The sequence below is a fragment of the Arachis ipaensis genome, chromosome B07, assembly GCF_000816755.2.
Source record: "Arachis ipaensis cultivar K30076 chromosome B07, Araip1.1, whole genome shotgun sequence".
NCBI lineage: Eukaryota > Viridiplantae > Streptophyta > Magnoliopsida > Fabales > Fabaceae > Arachis > Arachis ipaensis.
Genome location: NC_029791.2, coordinates 82879419 through 82901895, shown reverse-complemented (window position 1 = coordinate 82901895; position 22477 = coordinate 82879419).

Here is a 22477-nt window from a genome sequence, read left to right as displayed (position 1 = left end):
GCGGTTCTAGTTGCGTTGGGAAGCTAACATCCGGGGCTTCAAAATAATATAAGATTTGCCATATTTACTTGACGTATAGGGGCACGTAAGTGCACATGACATGCACATGCCGATGGATCAGTGTGAGTCCATTTTGGGCAACTCGTTGGGGGCAATTTGGAGCTAATTTTGGGCCCAATCCAACTCATTTCTGATGCTATTCAACCCAAGGATTGAAGAGGGAATGAACTAAGTAGCCATAGTTTAGTTTTCATCATTTTTTAGGGTAGAATTCTAGAGAGAGAGGCTCTCTCCTCTCTCTAGATTTAGGATAAAAATTAGGGTAAAATTAGGTTAATCTCTCTAAAATTTCTTTTTTAATTCTTATTTTGATTTCAATTCTCTTTATATTTTAGTGTTCTATTGTCTTAATCTTCTTAGTTTCTCTTGTTAATTTCTTATTTTACTCTCTTTTATGTTGATGAACATTGTTGGATCTAATTTCCTTTTAATGCAATTTCAGGTTTCCATGTTTCTTTTATGTTGATCTTGATTGTTATTGTTGATTTCTTGTTTATGTTGGTTATGGATTTCCTTTAATTCTTGTATTTTATGATGTTTACTTTTCTTGCATACTAGGTGTTTGATAAAATGTTCCCTCTAGTTTTTTAGTAGTTTTCTTGACTCTTGGCCTAGGCTAAGGGAATTGAGTGACCTTGAGTCACTGGGTGTCATTGAATTGGTGATTTGAGAACCCTTGGTGATCAATTTGATACTCATTGACACTAACCCACTATTAATCTAATTAGTAGATAGGTTGGGACTTAAGGGTTGTCGTGATCAAGCCTATTTGATATACTTCAAGTATAGAAGTAAACTTAATGAGCTTAGTTCCTTATAATTATCAATATTTGGTATGCAGACAAGGATGGTGATCTCAATTACCTATGTCTACCAAGAGTTCTTTCCTTTATTTTATTAGCTCTTATCATTAATTTTCTTGTCATTTAACTTCTTGCAAAAAAATATAAAAATCAAACCCCTTTGTTCCTTCATAGCAAATAATTGAGCACTTCATTGCAATTCCTCGTGAGACGACCCAGAGTTCAAATACTTCGGTTAATTCTTATTGGGGTTTGTACATGTGACAACCAAAATTTTTGATGTGAGAATTTTTTGTTGGTTTGGAGCTATGCTTACAACGAAGTTCTTATTTCTATGAGAAATTCTAGACCATCGAGCAAAAAACTCATTATCAAAATGGCGCCATTGCCGGGAAATTGCAATGGTGTTATATTGTTGGCTATTGTGAATATGTGAATATATTTGCCTTTTATTTGTTTGTTAGTTTTTGTTAGGTTTAGGACTTTGTTCTCATTTTTGTTAGTTTTTGTTTTTTTTTTGCTTCTATAAATTCTCACCGCTTTGGCTATGAGTTTAGTTCAAATTATGTTGTTCGGAATAGAAGCTTCAATGGGGATGTGCATCAAGGATTTGGGAATCAAAGATGGGAGGAGGCTCAAGGGATTGATCAACCTTATTGGAAACAACCCCGTCCGGTTTCTTATGGGTATAATTCTAATCCTAATGCATATCAATCTAATGGATGTGGTGACCCTAATCCTTATCCACCATACCAACTACCTTATGAACCATATGAACCATACATGGAACCACCGCCATTCCAACACAATTACTCTCAAGAACCACCTCAATATACACCACCTCCATACCCTTGCCAAGATGAACCAACTTCCAATTATGAAACCTCCTTCCCAAATAATGAACCTTCTTCTTCCATACCACCTCCAGTGGATGATTCTCTCCAAGAATGTGTTAGTTCTTACATTCAAAGGCAAGAAGAAAACCAAAATGAGTTCAAGGAGTTAGAAGCCAAGATAGCTACCATAGCAGAAGCCGTTCGTAATATGGTCTCCTCATGCCTAAGCCTATGCGATCAAGGGACTCCCATTATTGAATGTGGAGTAGCAATCAAGGAGCATAGTGAGGGAGTGAGTTTGGAGCTTCAAGGTGAAGAAGAAGGGTTGAAGCAAGAATTGTCACAAGGGAAGGAAGTTAAGACAATTGAGCCGAAAGAAGTGGTTGAAAACATAGAAGATGTTGGAAGTCTATGGGAATGTAGAATTAGAGAGCCCTCTTCTAAGATGCTTGATGTTGATGTTGAGGAGGATGTATAACCTCCAAAGCATATTATGATTGAAAAATTTGAAGAGGTTGATCAAGAGAAGGATTCAATCATTGAGGAGTTCCTATCTACAATTGAATCCCCTCCCATTGGGCTTGAAATTGAGGTCAAAGAAGAAGATGCACAAATTCTCATGTCCTTGGTGAGCAATGAAGAATAAATTGAATTGGAAGAGAGCCACCAAGAGGAAGAAGTTGAAGTTGAGGAAAGTTGTAGAGAGGTGGAGGTAGTCAAGAAGGAGCACAAGGGCGTAGACCTCGCATTGGCTAAGTGTGTGGAGGTCCCCCTTCCTAAGTCACCATCATCCAATACAACATTCAAGTGGGTAAAATTTCTATCCCTAAGCTTCACTTTCTCACTTGAATATGGTTTGATTGAAAATGATGGTCAACTTAGAGCTCTCTGTGGAGTTAAGAGTAAGAGAGAGTTGTATAATGGTTGGAAACATCACTCTAAGTTCATGATGGTTGCATGCTCAAAGTTTGGATGCTCAATTGAGAATTCACAAGTCTTGTCACCCAAATTTAACTATGGTAGTCAACGAGAAGATGGGTGCAAGAACAAGGTTTGGGACCCCGGAATTCATTTCAACAATCAAAACTCTTGGGGCCTTGCCATCTACCTAAGCTTACTTGAAGGCCTAGTGCGCCTAATTTGGGATCCCGGTGGACATTGGAGATGCAAACAATGGTAGGGATTCAAGGATGAGTTCAAGCATAAACCACCCTAGCAAGGACCCCCATCAATAGTCCAACTTAAGGACTTAAACTAAAAGTGCTAGGTGGAAGACACCCCACCTTGGTAAACTCTTTCCATTCTCTTGTAAATATAATCAATGGATGAATTGGGTTACCATTGTTAGGTAGTTTTCTTCTTTGCATACTCTTGTTTTAATATTTTGGTTGTTGGTTTGTTTGATTAGATTTGTGCCTTAAGTTGTAGCTTAGTTGTTGTTGAGTAGTGTTTTGCTTGTAGTATAAGTTTTGTTTTTAGTGTCTTTGAAAATTTCTCAAAAACCAAAAAGATTTGTTATTAAATTTGATTTTTCATTGTTTTAGAATGCTTGTAGATTAGGAGAGTACCTGTTTTTGTTCTAATCATCTTAAAAAAAAGAAGAAGGCATCCACGCGTGAGCGTGCTCTGCGCGCGCACATCGGTGGTGCATCTCACACTCCTGGTACAAAAACTAGAGAGTTGTGCCAAAGTTGTGCCTACTTTGTGTCCGTGTCGGTCGCCAACTTCATCAAGCACGCGTACGCGTACTATGCACATCCGCGTCGCCTGTCCCGCCTGCCTACCCACACGCACACGTGCGTGATGCGTACGCGTCACCCTCCACGCCCTGTTTTTCCCCTGTTCTGCCCTGTTTTCTTTCTCCCTTCTTCTCTTATTTTCCTTCTAGTTTCTTCCTCTTTCTTTCTCCTTCTTTCTTCCTTTCTTACTTTCTTTCCCTTCTTTTCTTTTCAAAATTCCACTTTTTATTTTTCTTATTTTCATTTTCTTCTATATGTTGCATTTGCTTATTTTCATTCATTGTATCTTAATTTTGTTTTCATAGCTTGTTCTTATTGTCCTTTCTAAATTTCTTATTTTAATAATGGTGTTGAATCCTCTTACTCAATTTTTGAGAATTTCTTGGTTAATCTTGGTGCTTCTTGACTTGTTTGATATTGTTGGGTGATGAAACTTTTAAATCAATGCTTAATCTTGTATGACTCTTATATTCTTTGTGCATTGATATAAACTTGCATGCTTTTCATGACCCACTCTTTCTATTTCAACTTGATGCTCAACATGCTCTTCATGCCTTGACTTTACTCTTGCATCAAGTGTTAGTTAATATGCCTTAGCTTATATTGTTTTCTCACTTATATGCATAGCTAACATGTAGTGAGGACCCTATTCTTATTTGGCATTAGCCCCGCCTATGTTATATTTGCTTAATATCTTTGTTGCAAGCTGAATTTTCTTTCTTTTCCTCTCCTTTGAGGTTGGCCACCAAATGAAGGAAAGGAAAAGCTTCTAAATGGGGCAACAAACAAGTTCACCCGCACTACCTTTTGAATGAGCAAATCAATTGTAGCAACCCATCCACCTTGCTCTTCTTTGCATGCACCGAGGACGGTGCAAATTTTTAAGTGTGGGAAGGTCGTCCGACCGATCTCCATGGGTAACAATTTCCTTTTTCAACACTAATTCTTGATTTCCTTTGCTAGTTAGTTGTTGCATTGCATGATAGGTTGCATCTTAGTTAGAATTTGTACATATTTCACCATTTCTTTTTATGTTAGGACTACTTGGTTAGGGTGATGATTTCTTTTCCAAGAAACTATTTTTAGGGCACCCTACCAATTTGAAAAATTTTTTGTGTTGAACTTGCTTAAAGAATTTATTTTAGAACATGGTTTTTGAGCTAAGAATACAAGCATGTGAGTTTTGAGCCTAATTGTGTGGTTACAGTATATAACAACTGATTCCCATTCTTGTGTGCATTGTTCTCTTTCTATGATTATAATCCTTGATTTTTTTGATTCTATATGTCCATTATTTCATGTATACATGCATTTATATGATTGAGGCCATCATTTCATTTAGCTCACTGATGAATTGGATTTTTTATGGTTTAGAATTCACAATTGAATTCTCGTTGCAAAGTATAGTTTCCAAACCAATCAAAAATCCTTTCATACAAAAGATTTTTTGTCACTAGTACAAACCCCTAAATTTGTAAACCGAAGTATTGAACCTCAGGTCGTTCTCCCTAGGAATTGCAATGAAGTGTCTTGTTATTGGTTATGAGGTATGTTTGGGGTTTTTGAGATTTTTGGCTTTTCATGATTTTTTCACTTTGTATGCTTTCCTTTCACTCCTTTGATCCCTTCCTAGCCTTTTTTTCAACCTAAAATCACTAGCAAATACATCAAGGCATCTAGCGGAAATCAAAGGCAAATCAAAATTATCAAATTAAAGGTCTAAGAAGCATATTTTCACATCCAAGCACAAGTAAGGAGACAGTCACAAAATTATGCTATTTCCTTGAAAAAATGTGAGGAAAGGTTATCAAAATGCTCTAAATACAACACAAGATAAACCCTATAAAGGGGCTTTGTCAACCTCCCCACACTTAAACCAAGTATGTCCTCATACTTAACCAAGAATGAAGCAAAGGGTATGACATTTATTCAATGCAACTAAACTACCTATATGCATCTATCTAAATGAATGTAACTAACTATATGAATGCTAATGCTTGGTCATAACAAATCAAATTCCAAGAGAATACATGTAAGCACAAAGGGCTCAAACAATGCAAATGAAATCCAACCCACAATTGTACTGAATTATCATAGGAATTTACAAACTTGCATGAACATAGATGATAGTGGTGAATACATGTAATTTGAGCAATCGAACCCTTACCGGATGTGTATCCGCTCTATTCACTCAAGTGTTTAGGGGTTGATTCACTCAATTTTCTCTTAATCATGTTTTCCAAAGTTTGTTCTTCATCTAACAATCAATCAACAATCATTCAATGCATGCATACAAGTATCATGAGGTCTTTTCCATAAGGTTGTAATGGGGTTAGGGTCAAGGTAACGATGCATATTTGGTCAAGTGAGCTTGAAATTTGAATCTTTGATAAGCTTAACTTCCCACCTAACCCATGACATCCTACACAATTTCAAAGCTAACCTAAGTACCCATTTTTCTCACTTTTTCACATACTCATGCATTAACTTTTCATTTCACACACTTATGCATTGACCCTCATTGAGCTTTGTTTTGGGGCATTTTGTCCCCTTTTTATTTTATTTATTTTTTATTTTTTATTTTTTAATTTTTTTCACAAACTATATACAAGAACATCAATACATAAGGTCTGTGCATTTAATCATCAATACATGAGTATGTACCCAATTCCCAAATATAGAAATACAAAACAAAAACTACCTTTTTATTCACCCAATGTCCCAAATTTTCCCACACTTGAATGATACTCACACTCACTAGCCTAAGCTAATCAAAGATCCAAAGAAGGGATATTTATTGTTTTTCTCTTAAAGGCTTGTAATGTGCTAAATTAAGAACAAAGTGGGTTAATCGTAGGCTCAAAGTTGGCTAACAATGGATGATAAAATGTAGGCTATTTGGGTAAGTGAGCTAAACAAAATGGTGGCCTCAATCATATAAATGCATGAATACAAGAAATAATTGGACATATAGAATTAAACAAATCAAGGATCACAATCATAGGATGAAAACAATTTCACACAAGGAAAATAAGTGGTTATAAGATGTAACCACACCAATAGGCTCAAAACTCACAAGCTTGTGTTCTTAGCTCAAAAACGTCATTCACAAAAGTATGAATTCAAGCAAGTTCCAAAAAAAATTTTCCAATCAATTGGGGTAATGCCCTCTAAATAAATTCTTTTTGGAAATTCTTTTATTTTGACTAAGCCTATCCTAAATGCAATGTTGTGATTAAGAACTTCTCAAATTCCTTAGTCTACCCTCTTTTCCAATCAAGACAACTTCTTTTATGCACAAAGGTTTTAACTAAGTTTTCAACAATTCAAAATATTTTCCAAATCACAACCACAAGGCTAAAATGCAATATATACAATGAAAGTGTGCAATAACCAAAATAAACGTATCCATACTAGCAAATATAGACAATAATCTCAAAATAGTGCAAAATAAAGTAAAATAAGAAGAACTAAGTGATAATGTCCGAAAAGTGTTCACCAAATCTACCAACGGCGACGGTGGTGGCCTCCCCACACTTAAGATGAAGCATCATCCTCGATGCTAATGATCGGGCTCATGGTGAGGGTCAATGGTCACATCGACATCCTGTTGGATCTCAAAATGGGGCACTGACTCGTCGACATGCTGTGGAATATCCTGGGTAGCCTGTGGAGGTGCCTCCAGATGAATCGGCTCCTCAACATGCTCCTCTGTGTGCTCGGCCTCATGCTCTGCCCCGTGCGCCTCCTCATGATCTGGCTCGTCGGAAGCAGGAGAGTCGGGGAGAGGGGGTAGCTCAATACCCTGGGAGACATACACCTGGTCGATGTGGTCGAGACGTCGTAGGATACGACGCTCGCTACGCTCCATAAAGTGAAACAGGCACTGTACTAGCATGTAAGTCGGCTCAGGTGCTGGTGGTGGTAGAGGTACTACTGCTGGTGCTGTAGAAGAAGATGGTCCTACTGCTGCTGTGGATGATGAGGGTCTAGCTGCCTCGACTACTGCTCTAGCTCGAGAGCGGCGCCTGGAAGGGGGCTTCTCGTGAACCCACCCGCCCCACGGGATAGTAACTTCCTTCTCATCCTCGTCCGGTGGTGGCGGAATCACATCATCATCCCTCCATGGGGCGCCAACCAACTCAACCATCCTAGTGACCATGGTGGGAAATGGTAGGAGGCCATGAATGTGAGCTCGCCACATGCTTCTCCTGATCAATCGGGGGAAATATAACTCATTTCCCTCAATGACACAGCCAATCAGAAGTAGCATATCCATCAGAATCTCAAAAAAGTGTGTAGTGGGCAGGACATAGTGCGCGAATATCTGCTGCCAGGTCCTGGACTCCCTAGTCAGATAGGTAAATAACATCCCCTTGGTCCTTGTGTTGTAGACTCCATCACCGAAGGGGCATCCGACGTGGCAATAACGCTCTTCAGTGCCTCATAATCAAAAGTCATAGTGTTTATTGCATTCTCTGCCTCCTGATATGCACAAATATCACCAGTCCGAGGTAGGCACTGTAAAATACTCTCAATAGCTGCCTCAAGGATCAAGATCTGCCCACCTCGTAGGTGCACCAAATTCAGAGTCTCTGGAAAGAAGTTACAATAAAACTCCTTGACCCAGGAAGTGTTGATCCGTCCCAAATCCCTATCAATAAAGCCAAGGCCCAATCCCTGAATACGGGCCTCAATAGGTTCCTTCAGATCATCGGGTAAGGCCAATTTCTTCTCAATATTCAGGTTCGTCTTCCGATAGGTGGGAAAACGGAGCTCACAGTAGAGATTTGGGAACATGTATGTATCGGTGGGGCGGTTTCAGCTGATTCTCCTTATCCACCTTATTAATTGGATTCTTGGCATAATTGGCATAAGGGGAAAGGGTAAGATCTTAAGATTTCTTCCTCTTTTTGGAGGTAGTGGCCTTTTCTATTCCTCTATTGGCCATCATGAAAATTAGATTAGAGTAGAATATAAGCAATTAAGCACGTAGCAGGAAGCAAGGAAGAACATATTCAGGGTGTAAAATGAATGACAAGTAATTATGATGTGAACTAAAATTGAAAAATTGGAATGCAAGTAAGCACAGAAGACATATTCATAAACCAAGAATTCAAACATTGAAAACAATGTAACACAATGCTCATGTGTTAGGCACATTAATCATCATAACTCAAAGAATGGTTAAAGAGTTAAGTAAAATGAGAAATGAAGTCAGTATGTTAGACAAGTTAGTGAGTTAAAAAGTGAGATTGAGAATTAGTGGTATGATGGAGAATGGCCTAATTAAAAGAGAATCGCAAAGTGTGTACAACAATCATGTTCACACTCATGAGAATGTAGGAATGCCAAAAGCATGTGATAATGGACTCGCAACAATTGGTGTCATAAGCAATAGAGTGCGTTTGTGAAACAATGAAAAGGTGAAAACCAATTAGAGTGAAAAAGAGAGTTACACCATGGGGTACACCAATTATTGTGAAAGAATGAACATCGTGTAAGGAAATTGCAAATTATGGTCCAATAAAATGTTTAGGCAACTTCTTAAGTTCATTTAGTCACTGCTAATCACGGGGAACAAATTAAGAATGGAAAAGCTGGCCCAAATATTCCGGGAGTTGAACTTGGTGAGAGTTGGGCAAAAGTTAATTTGAAAATGCCAAGTTCAATCCTAGGCAAGATTTGAAGGTTAAAACAGTTTTTGGAAAAATTGGACAGCATCCCGGCTGTAATTTGGACGTTCTCGGATAGCCAAAAACAGCAGGAGAGTCATATGCATCCAAAAAGCAACAAGAATAATCAAGCAATAATCTTGATGACAAGTGGATTGCACATAACCAGACAGCAGCAACATAACCACAGAAAGAGAAATGCAGCAGGCAGCAGAATATGAAGAATACATCATAGCAAAGCATGATCAATACCACTCAGCAATCAATCGATATGTGCTCAATTAGGTAAACAAATACGGCAAAATTATCAGGCCTAGAATCCTCTATCCAGAACCTAACTACCTAACAGTAGATATCTCTATCTATCCTAACATGCAAAAATCAAATTCTAACTAACTGAAGGGAAATAACAAAATTAATAAAAGCAGCAATGAAAAACAGAGTAGTGGTGCAGGTTATGGAAAACCTGGGAGTAGAGGTGCAGAGCAAAAAGCAGTAGCACCAGAGAGCGGAAATGGGTGGGAGAGCACTCCCTGGAAGGTGGTGGCGCAGAGACTCACGGTGGAGGAAGGGTTGCCGGCGGACGGCTGGCACGGTGCCGGTAGGTAGCTTGGAGGGTTGAGAGAGGTGGTTATGGGGGAGAAAGGGCACTGGTGGGTGGGGAGTCTGTGAGTGAAGGTGATCCTCGCGTCCCTTGGGTTTAATTAATTTGAATCCGCACGTGCGCGCACCATGCGCGTCCACGTGGATGGTGAAAATAGGGGTGGACGCGGCAGCGCCCTGTGTGCGTTTGCATGGGCTAGAAAAAAATGGAAGAGCAGCGCAGAGGCGGCAAATGCGCGTTCGCGCAGATGGGGAATATGAGCATGGGTGCAGACTTGTACCGTGCGCGTCCGCGTAGACTGGAGACAAGAGTATGGGCGCTGACGCGTACCGTGTGCGTCCGTGGAAAGTGAGTTGGGCTAAAGGCTCAAAGCCAGCCCAGAGCTGGCACAAGTCTCGGGTCCTTGGCCTGGGAATAATTTTGGGCTAATCGGCGTGCACGCGCAATGTGCGCGGACGCGCACCTTTGCAGATTTTGGATAGTTCCACGGATGCGCGCAGTACGCGGGTGCACACACTCGGTTGTGCCATTGGCCCAGCTTTGCGCGAGACTGGCCAAACTCTCTAGAAAGAGTATGGGCCTGCATATGCTGATGGGCACGCACACGCAAAGCGTGCGTGCGCGTCCTTGACACACTTTTTTTTATAGAAAAGGAAAAAACAGCTTAAACCCCTTCTTAACACTACCTATAGCTCAAAATTAACTGAAAAATATAAAATGACAACAATCTTTTTGGCTTTTGGGAATTTCCAAATATAACAAGGGTTACTTGCCCCACAAGCAACCTACAACCAGTTTATTGAACCAAGCATATGGAAAGAGAACTACCTACAATGGCAACTCAATTTACTTATTAATCAAGAATGCAAGGGGGCGGAAAGAGTTTACCATGGTGGGGTGTCTCCCACCTAGCACTTTTAGTTTAAGTCCTTAAGTTGGACCTTTTGGAAAGCTCTTGTCATGGTGTCTTATGCTTGTGCTCATCCTTGAATCTCCATGGGTCTTTGCTTCCTAAATGGTTGACAGGGGTTCCAACCATCTTTACCAAGTTTGGATGGAGTTCAACCCAAGATAGGAGCTCCTTTAGTTGGTCTTCATGCTTCGATCTGGGATCCCATATCTTATTTTCGCACCCGTCTTCTTGTTGATCTTCATGAATTTTCAGTTCGGGTGGTTGACAAGTAGAACAAGCAGAATTCTCTCTAGCATACCAAGCCTTCTTCCTAGACCCATGTAAAGTAGCATCCATCCAATCATAGTACCCATATCTTGAGGTCTTGACCTCAATGAACCTAATTCCAAACCTCCAACCACTGCAAAACTCCTTATTGCTCTTAGTTCCACAAAGAGCTCTAAGTTGTCCATCCGTTTCAATCAAGCCATATTCAAGTGAGAAAGTGAAGCCTAAGGGTAAGAGTTTTGCCCACTTGAATAGTGTGTTGGATGGTGACTTAGGGAGGGGAACCTCCCCACACTTAGACAATGCAAGGTCGGTTTCCTTTTGCTCTTCTTTGTGCATTTCCACCTCGTGACAACTCTTTTCAACTTCTTTTTGCTTGTTGACGTCTTCCAATTCCTCCTTATCATCAATCAAATCAAACTCGGGAGATTGTGTGAGATCTTCTTCCGCATCAACTTCACACTCATTGAGAGGGTCTTCAACAAGGTTACCAATAGTGCTTGGTGTGGAGTTGCCTTCAATAGCAACATGTTCATGCCCCAAAGGAGAGGATTCCACTTTTTATAAAAATTCATTGATGATTGAATCCATCTCTTGATCAACCTTTTCATATTCTTCAATTTTGATAAGCTCCGGAGGTTGTTGGGATTCACATGGTGGTGCCGCATCTCTTAAATCTTCAACCACTTCTTTCTCCTTTTCAATGACCCTAGGCTTCTCCAACTGCTCCAATACAAAGCTTGACTCTTCCTTCTTCTTCACCGGGTTATTCAATTTCTCCTTCATACTTTGCTCAACTTTTGGTTTTTCACATGCGGCCATGGAGACACCTTGAGTATTCAAATATTGGTGGGCCAAAGTGTGCACTACCTTAGTCAAATTAGTCACAAACTCTAGGGTGTTCCTTTGCATATCCACTTGGCCTTGAAGTAGAAAGGTGAGAGAGTCATCTATTGGGACTTGGGGTAGATAGGAAGGTTCATAATTTTGGAAAAAGGGGTCATAGTAGGGATGTGATTCTTCTTGGTAGGGGTATGGAGATGGTGGGGATTAAGGTGGTTCTTGGTAATAATCATAATGGAATTGTGGTGGTTCCAAAGGTTCTTGCTCATAATGGTCACAAGGGAATGGCATGGGTGATTGGTCATATGATGGATATGGATCATAGGAAGATGTTTGGTATGGAAAGGCTTGTAAGTATGGTTAAGGTTCATGTTGAGGACAAGATTCATAGGCATAAGATGGTGGGTGTCGATTGTCACAAGGATATTCACCATAGCCATTGAGTTGACATGCACTAGGATGTGAATTATACCTATAAGTGTCCGGAGGTTGTTGCCCATAGGGTGATCAATTCTTTGAGGCTCCTCCCATCTTGAAGTGTTCTATCCTTAGTACATCTTATCATTGAAGTCCACATTTCCTACAACATAGTGAAAACCAAACTCATAGCCAAGAAGGTGAGAATTCATAAGGGAAAAGCAAGATACAACTAACAAAAACTAGTGAACAAGCAAAAAAAAATCTATTCACACTATTCACATATATACAATAACCAATAACATAACACCATTGCATTCCCCGGCAACAGCGCCATTTTGATGAATTGGATTTTTGACGGTTTAGAATTCACAATTGAATTCTCGTTGTAAAGTATAGTTTCCAAACCAATAAAAAATTCTTTCATACAAAAGATTGTTTGTCACTAGTACAAACCCCTAAATTTGTAAACCAAAGTATTGAACTTCGGATCGTTCTCCCTAGGAATTGCAATAAAGTGTCTTGTTATTGGTTATGAGGTATGTTTGGGGTTTTTGAGATTTTTGGCTTTTCATGATTTCTCCACTTTGTATACTTTCCTTTCACTCCTTTGATCCCTTCCTAGCCTTTTTTTCAACCTGAAATCACTAGGAAACACATAAAGGCATCTAGCGGAAATCAAAGGCAAATCAAAATTATCAAATTAAAGGTCTAAAAAGCATATTTTCACATCTAAGAACAAGTACGGAGACAATCACAAAATTATGCTATTTCCTTGAATAAATGTGAGGAAAGGTTATCAAAATGCTCTAAATGCAACACAAGATAAACCCTATAAATGGGGTTTATCACTCACTTACCCAAATAGCCTACCTTTCATCAACCATTGTTAGCCACTTTTGAGCCTATTTAATTCCTTTTGTTCTTAATTGTAGCACATCACTACCCATAATAAATGTCCTTAATTTGGATCTTTGATTAGCTTAGGCTAGTGAGGGTGTGTATCATTTGGATATGGGAAACTTGGGACATTGGTTGAGGTAAAAGTGTAATTTTTATTTTTGTCAAAAATATTGGGAATTGGGTACATATTCATGCACTATATGTAAAACCAGATGCATTGATACATTTGTATATACTTTAGAAAAAAATGATAAAGAAAAAGAAAAAGAAAAAAAGAGAAAAATAAATAAAAAGGGGACAAAAATGCCCCAAAGTAAAGTTCAATAAAAATCAATGCATATGTGTGGTGAATTAAAAAGAATGCATGAGTATATGAAAAAAAGTGGGAATCATGGGTAGCTAGGTTGTGTATTAGACTTGTATAGGTTGTTATATGTGTTTGGTGAGAGCTTAGGTTAATCAAAGATTCAAATTCCAAGCTCACTTGACGATATGCATCCCTACCTTTACCCTGGCCCCATTACAACCTATGAATAAGACCTCATGATGAATGTATGCATGCATTGAATAATTGTCGATTGTTAGATGAAAAACAAATCATGTGAAGCATGATTAGAAGAGAATTGAGTGATCGACCCTATACACTTGAGCGACTAGAGTGGATACACTTCTGGTGAGGGTTCGATGCTCAATTCCCTGTTCTCGGCTTTCATGAGCTTTTTTGTTGCAACTCTATTTGAACTTCATTTTGATATTTGAATTGGTAGGATTCATGAATCATCATATGATCTTAGCCCTACTTGTTCATACATGCTCTTGGAGTTTGATTTTCTTTTGACCAAGTAGGTAGAATCATTTTGCATTTAGTTGCATTCATATAGATAGGTGCATATAGTTTATTTGCATTGAATAAAATGTTCATACCCTTTTCTTGTCCTTCTTTATTCTTAGCGTGAGGACATGCTTGGTTTAAGTGTGGGGAGATTTGATAAACCCTAATTCTGTGGTTTATCTTGTGCTTAATTTGGGGATTTTATCACCTTTTCCCACATTTATTCAATGAAATAGCATGGTTTTGCAATTCTCCCTTGATTTGTACTTAAATGTGAAAACATGCTTTTTAGGCCTTAAAATAGCTAAATTTAACTCACTTTAATTCCATTCGATGTCTTGATATGTTTGTTGAGTGATTTCAGGTTCATAAGGCAAGTATTGGATGGAAGAAGTGAGGAAAAAAGCATGCAAAGTGGGAGAACTCATGAAGAAATGAAGGAACTGCAAAGCTGCAAGCCTGACCTCTTCGCACTCAATCGACCATAACTTAAGCTACAGAGGTCCAAATGAGGCGGTTTCAGTTGCATTGGAATGCTAACATCCGAGGCTTTAAAATGATATAAAATTTACCATAGTTGCTTTGCGTTTATGGACGTGTACACGCACTGTACACGTACGCGCAATGGAGCAGCGTGATTCACTAAAGTGAAATCGTGGCCAGCGATTTGTAGCTCATTTTGGGCCCAATCCAACTCATTTCTGATGCTATTGAACCCAAGGATTGAAGGGAGAATGAACCAAGCAGCCATAGTTTAGTTTTCATCATGTTTTAGGGTAGTATTCTAGAGAGAGAGGCTCTCTCCTCTCTCTAGATTTAGGATAGAAATTAGGGTAAAGTTAGGTTAATCTCTCTCAAATTTCTCTTTCAATTCTTATTTTGATTTCAATTCTCTTTATATTTTAGTGTTCTATTGTCTTAATCTTCTTAGTTTCTCTTTTTAATTTCTTATTTTGCTCTCTTTTATGTTGATGAACACTTGTTGGATCTAATTTCCTTTTAATGCAATTTCAGGTTTCCATTTTCTTTTTTGTAACAAACTTGCTTGAAGAATGTATTTTGAAACATGGTTTTTGAGCTAAGAACACAAGCATGTGAGTTTTGAGCCTAATTGCATTGTTACATCGTATAACCACTTATTCCCATTCTTGTATGTATCATTCTCTCTCTCTATGATTGTAATCTTTGATTTGTTTGATTCTTTATGTCCATTGTTCCATGTATACATGCATTTATATGATTGAGGCCATCATTTCATTTAGCTCACTTACCCAAATATCCTACCTTTCATCAACCATTGTTAGCCAATTTTGAGCCTATTTAATCCCTTTTGTTCTTAATTTTAGTACATCACTACCCCTAAGTGAAAAATAATAAATGTCCTTAATTTGGATCTTTGGTTAGCTTAGGCTAGTGAGAGTGTGTATCATTTGGGTATGGGAAACTTGGGACATTGGTTGAGAGAAAAGTGTGTTTTTTTGTATTTTTGTTGAAGATATTTGGGAATTGGGTACATGCTTATGCATTAAATATGTAAAATCATATGCACTGATATGGTTGTATATACTTTAGAAAAAAAAAGATAAAAAAACATATATATATATATATATAAACAAACAAAAAAAAGGAAAAAAGAGAGGAAAACAAATAAAAGGGGACAAAATGCCCCAAAGTAAAGTACAATAAAAATCAATGCTTATGGAATGTGAATTAAAAGGAATGCATGAGTATGTGAAAAAGTGAAGAATGGGTAGTTAGGTTAGTACTCAAATTGTATAGATTAGGTGGGAAGTTTAAGTTGATCAAAGATGCAAATTTTAAGCTCACTGGACCATATACACCCTTACCTTGACCCTAGCCCCATTACAACCTATGAATAAGTCCTCATGATGAATGTATGCATGCATTGAATAATTGTTAATTGTTAGATGAAAAACAAATCTTGAAAAGAATGAGTAGAAGAGAATTGAGTGATCGGCCCTATACACTAGAGCGACTAGAGCAGATACACTTCCAATGAGGGTTCGATGCTCGATTCCTTGTTTCCGGCTTTCATGAGCTTTCTTCTTGCAGGTCTATTTGAACTTCATTTTGATATTTGAATTGGTAGGATTCATGAATCATCTTATGATCTTATCCCAACTTGTTCATACATGCTCTTGGAGATTGATTTTCTTTTAACCAAGTAGGTAAAATCATTTTGCATTTAGTTGCATTCAGATAGATAGGTGCATATAGTTTCTTTGCATTGAATAAATGTTCATATCCCTTTTCTTGTCCTTCTTTATTCTTAGTATGAGGACATGCTTAGTTTAAGTGTGGGAAGATTTGATAAACCCCAATTTTGTGGTTTATCTTGTGCTTAATTTGGGGGATTTTATCATATTTTCTCACATTTACTCAATGAAATAGCATGGTTTTGCAATTCTCTCTAAATTTGTGCTTAAGTGTGAAAACATGCTTTTTGTGCCTTAAAATAGCTAAATTTAACTCACTTTAATTCCATTCAATGTCTTGATATATTTGTTGAGTTATTTCAGGTTCATAAGGCAAGTATTGGATGGAAGAAGTGAGGAGAAAATCATGCAAAGTGAGAGAACTCGTGAAGAAATGAAGGAACCGCAAAGCTGTCAAACCTGACCTCTTTGCACTCAATCGATCATAACTTGAGATAACGAGGTCCAAATGAGACGGTTCTAGTTGCGTTGGAAAGATAACATCTGGGGCTTCAAAATGATATAAAATTTGTCATAGTTGCCTGGCGTATAAGGGCGCGTACGCACACATGACGCACACGCGCCGATGGATCAACGTGAGTCCATTTTGGGCAACTCATTGGGGGTGATTTGTAGCTCATTTTGGGCCCAATTCAACTCATTTCTGATGCTATTGAACCCAAGGATTGAAAGGGGAATGAACCAAGTAGCCATAGTTTAGTTTTCATCATGTTTTAGGGTAGAATTCTAGAGAGAGATGCTTTCTCCTCTCTCTAGATTTAGGATAGAAATTAGGGTAAAGTTAGGTTAATCTCTCTCAAATTTCTATTTCAATTCTTGTTTTGATTTCAATTCTCTTTATATTTTAGTGTTCTATTGTCTTAATCTTCTTAGTTTCTCTTGTTAATTTCTTATTTTACTCTCTTTTATGTTGATGAACATTGTTGGATCTAATTTTCTTTTAATGCAATTTCAGGTTTCCATGTTTTTTTATGTTAATCTTGATTGTTATTGTTGATTTCTTGTTTATGTTGGTTATGGATTTCCTTTAATTCTTGCATTTTATGATGTTTACTTTTTTTGCATACTAGGTATTTGATAAAATGTTTTCTCTAGTTTTTTAATAGTTTTCTTGACTCTTGGCCTAGGCTAAGGGAATTGAGTGACCTTGAGTCATTGGGTGTCATTGAATTGGTGATTTGAGAATCCTTGGTGATCAATTTGATACCCATGGACTCTAACCCACTACTAATCTAATTAGTAGATAGGTCGGGACTTAAGGGTTGATGTGATCAAGCCTATTTGATATACTTCAAGTATAGAAGTAAACTTAATGAGCTTGGTTCCTTAAAATTATCAATATTTGGTATGTAGACAAGTATGGTGATCTCAATTACCTATGTCTAGCCAAGAGTTCTTTCCTTTATTTTATTAGCTCTTATCATTTACTTACTTGTCATTTAACTTCTTGCAAAAAATATAAAAATCAAACCCCTTTATTCCTTCATAGCCAATAATTAAGCACTTCATTGCAATTTCTCGTGAGACGACCCGGAGTTCAAATTTTGGTTAATTCTTATTGGGGTTTGTACATGTGGCAACCGAAATTTTTGATGTGAGAATTGTTTGTTGGTTTGGAGCTATGCTTACAACGAAGTTCTTATTTCTATGAGAGAAATTCTAGACCATCGAGCAAAAAACCTATTATCAGAACATGACAATTATCTCGGACCAAGGGGACAGAACTTCAAGAAAGATTGACATACTCCTCAGCATTTGCAAGGTCAAGGGAACTTCAGAAGGGACAACAATGCTCAGTTTTACCATATGAAGGGAGGTCGTATGTGTTTTACTTGTGGGAAACCTGGACATATATCTAAGTACTGTCACCGCTGGAGGAACCGAGATGAGGGTCAGAGTCAACAGTCAGGCCGTGTGTTTACCTTGGGTGCACGTGATGTGACAGGGTCGGATCCTCCAACGAGAGGTAAGCATATGCTTTAAGTATTATATATTGCCGGGACCTGAGGGTAGCTTGGTTCTATCTTTTGCAAAGTCGTCGTTAGGATTACAAGAGCTTATGGTTTTGTTGGAACTAAAGCATGAGTTATGAGGATTCTGGTGGCGGTAGCCGAGGATTTTAGACTTGTGATGGCAAGTAGTCAGAGTGACGCAGCGAAAGCATGCTAATTAGCATTTTCGAGGTCAAACATCTTTTTAAGGAGGGGAGGATGTAAGAACCGGAGTTTTCACGAATAGAAATATTTAAATGCCCAAATTAGGTTCCAGAAAGTTAGGACAAGAATTTAGGGATTTAAATATGACTTTTGGACTCAGTCGACTTTTCTGAGTCAGAAAATGAGTTTTCTGTGAAAGACCGTGAAAAACCGCGATCCGACAGCTAAACCGGTTGAACCAGTTCAAGTCTGCCCGGTACTGCATGGGAAAAAGTGAAAACAGTCGAAAACCTTAGAAAAATAATAGAAGTAAAAGATCGGGCATTAAGTTTAATGGTCTGGCCCAAAGTTGGGGCAAACTGGCTAAAAATGCTAACGGGTTGGACCGGACCCAAGTTGGGCCCAAGCCCAACATATATAAGGGTTCATTAAATGAACCCATTCAACACAACACACACATAAACACACACACACACTAGCTGCAAGAGGAGAGGAGAGAGGAGAGAAGAAACACTATTTATCTCCTCACTCTTTTCAACATATCTTGAGCTACGGTGCTTCGATTCGCATACCGTCAGCAGCTACGCGAAGCTCTTGTCGAGCCTGTCGTTTCTATCCAAGCTTTGTGGTAAGTCTCTTGAGTGTCTCTGTCCAGTTTTCGTGCCCTTGTGAATTTCAAGTTTTGGGATTTGGTTTTGAGTGAAATCTTGTGTTTTGGGTGTTTTAGGTACACTCTAGCACTTGATTATTTTTGGTTTTGGCTTCCAAAACTTTTTGATAAGGTAAGAGCTCTTGAAACCCTTGTGAGAATATTATTATCTTGAGCCCTAGGTTGATTTGTGATGGTTTATGCATATATAGCTTGTTTATTGTGAGTTTGGAGGCCTTTGGTGATTATTGGTGCTTGTTGGAGTTACATTGGAGCCTTGGATTGTGGTTGAGAGCATACTTGTGCTCACTTTGAGTTTTGGACATATTGAGAATCAGCCATGGTATGGTTTCGGTTTCCTCTATGTAGTATATAATATTCATGGACACTTAGGCTAGTGACCTATAGGATAGGTATGGATTATAATGATTGATGAGTTGTTGAATGATGATGTATGATGATTTGTGATGGATTGATGATACTTGAGTAAGATTATAATGATTGATTATGATATGATGTTAATGAATGATTGTGTGAAGTTGAGAAGTGGTATGGTATATGTGATATTGATGTTAATGATATGGTAATGTGGTTGGAGAGGTTGAATGTGGATTGATTATAATGCTATACTTTTGATGTTGAGGTTAAGAATAATGAAATGTGAAGGAAAAATTAGTAATAATGGTGTAATATGTTATAAAGGGTGGATTTTGATGGGAAATGGAGTTTGGAATGGTTTTATTTGGTTTTTGGTTGGTTTGAGCGGTGAAAGTTAGAGAAATTGGTAACTTGTGAACTTTTGGTAAAAGTTGGTTTTTGGTGAACTTTGCCCGATCATAACTTATGCCTCAGTTTTCAAATTTATTGAAATTTGTTTGAAATTAAAGCTTACTGAAAACCATTTTAATCGATATAAAGTTTGTGAAAATTGGAATTTTGTGCAGGAAGTTATGATCATTTAAAGTTAGTATTAAAAATCTGAAATTCTGCAAAGTTGCAAAATTTTGTGATTTCTGGTATGTGCACACGCACAGCCCTGTGTGCATGAACAACCCTACGAAAATTTTAACATGTGCGCACGCACAGACTTGTGCGTACACTCACGCAGGGGAAGGCTCCCTGATTGCAGCGCTAGCACAACTTGTGCACGCACATACCAATGAGGATTTGTAACCTGTGTGTACGCACAGCCCAGTGCACACGCACACGTTAGAAAGGTCAGTCTGATGGGGGCACTAGCACGCATTGTTAGAATTGCAAAATTTGGTACCTGTGCATACGCACACGTTTTAAAACTTCTCTTGGGCGAGCGCACGCACACCCCTGTGCGTACGCACATGCCCTGTTTCTCAAACTTAAACTTTGTTTTCAACTATTTTACCTTTCCAACAAGCTTGTAAGCTTTTGTGGCCCCATTTTAAGCCTCTTGGACTTATTTTTGGGTATCAGATATGAGAAAGATCCTAAGGGATTTTATTTGGTAATTCTTTGAAAAGTTAGCAAACGGAGGTTTAGGTTTCTGGTGTAAGGAGGATGAGTTAGTTGAGAGAGAAAAGTGGTGAATATTATGATTTGCTGACAACGAATTTGAGAGATTGATAAACCAATGAGTTTGCGATGAGAAATGGTGATGACTGGTGATGATTTAAGGTCGATGAACAGTGGTTGAGATGATTCGAGGACTCGGAGTTGTAATGATGAGATTATTGTATTATATGAGAGTATGCGGGGGCTATATCCCCGGCGTAGTAGGTTCCTCTGCTGCATGATGAATGGTTGTTGAGAGTGTGCAGGGCCTATATCCTTGGCGTGGCAGATTTCTCTGCTACATGACTAGTTGTTGTTGAGAGTGTGCGGGGCATATATCCCCGGTGTGGCAGAGTATTTTGCTGCATGATTTGTTGTGGTTACTTCCTTCTCTGCTGCATGAAGTGTGAGGGGCCTATATCCCTGGCATAGTAGACTCCCTACTACATGAGTGTGTAGAGCACTATATCTCTGGCGTAGCAGAAGAGCTGCTACATGAGTGTGCAGGGCACTATATCCTTGGCATGGCAGAAAAGGCTACATCCAAGAGGATGTGTCGGGTTTAATTTACGGACCGACAAGTCATATCATGAGCCAATAGGATAGACATTTATCATATGCATCTCTTATGTGCTTGTTTTCTTTGCTTACTTGAGTTTGCCTAATTGTATAATATACCTATTTGCTTCTTGAATTACTTGCTATATATTTGAATATTACCTGTGTTTTCATTGCTTGCATTATCTTTGATTGTTTAGTGTTGAGGAGGTTAGGTAGACGGTGGCGAAGGGATCACATGGAGTGTAAGTTGATGAAGGCTGTGGGACAGCAGTGACTAGTTTAGTTAGTAATCCCCTAAGTTAGATTACCCTGTTATTATATTATGGTTTTAAGTTATGTTTCAATGTTTTAGTATGCTTTAAGATAAATCTTGTGATGGATATGACGTCTAGGATCGCCTCTGGCGTCCCGGGGTCTTATATCCTACATCACTGGGCACTATTACCATACTGAGAACCTGCAGTTCTCATACCATATTCTATTGTTGTTTTTCAGATGCAGGGTGCAACCCACCTCAGTGAGTTGCTTGGATGGTGACAGAAGCGGAGGATCCTGTTACTCTTGGAGTCTTTTTGGGTTATTTTGTTTATACATCTCTCACTTTTATATTTGCTTTGCCTAGAGGCTTGTATTTGAGAGAGAAAGATTTGTATAAGCTAATTGTTAAACTTCAGATTCTGTTTTGTCTGTATATATGGCTAGCCGGCCTAAACTCCGTGAGCCGTGGCTTGGTTCTTATACTATTATACTATTATCTTTTGTCATATTGTACCTATATCTTGTGCTTTAAGTTAGAAGCTTTGTTAGTACGTTTAGTGCTGTTGGATCCTATTTTCGAGCTATATCCGGGCTTTTAGATTATATTATTTCTTCTATATAATATATATATATATATATATATATATATGAGCTTAGAACTGTCGTAATCTCGGATTAACCTTTGCTTTACAACGTGAAGTAAATCTTAGGGTGATTTCAGTGTTACATTCCTTAGAAGGTTTATGAAATTGACATGCAAAAAGAAAAAAAGAATTGAGATCAATAAAACCAATATATGCACACCGCAAATCATTAAACATGATTCAATAATAATATGTCATCACAAGTGCAGAGTTTTGATGCGTGAGCATCTTTACCTTATTTTCAGTCTATTTTAAGTTAGAATTTATTGAGTTTAAGTATATTTTAGCATTAAAACTTCCTTGGATGCTACTTTGAGTGGTTTTTGTGTTTTAATTATTTCAAGTGAAGTTCGGATTATTTTGGCAGAGTTTTGTGCAAGAAAAGAGAAGAATTGAAGCTGCTTACTAGGGTGCTAAATGCCAAGCAACTCAGCAACGTTAAAAGCATTCTGCCCCGTTTGGGCACTAAACGCCAAACCTGGCGTTTATCGCCAGGCAATTCGGATCCACTTTCACTCATGGAGCATCTTTAGTTAGATTTAGCTTTTAATTA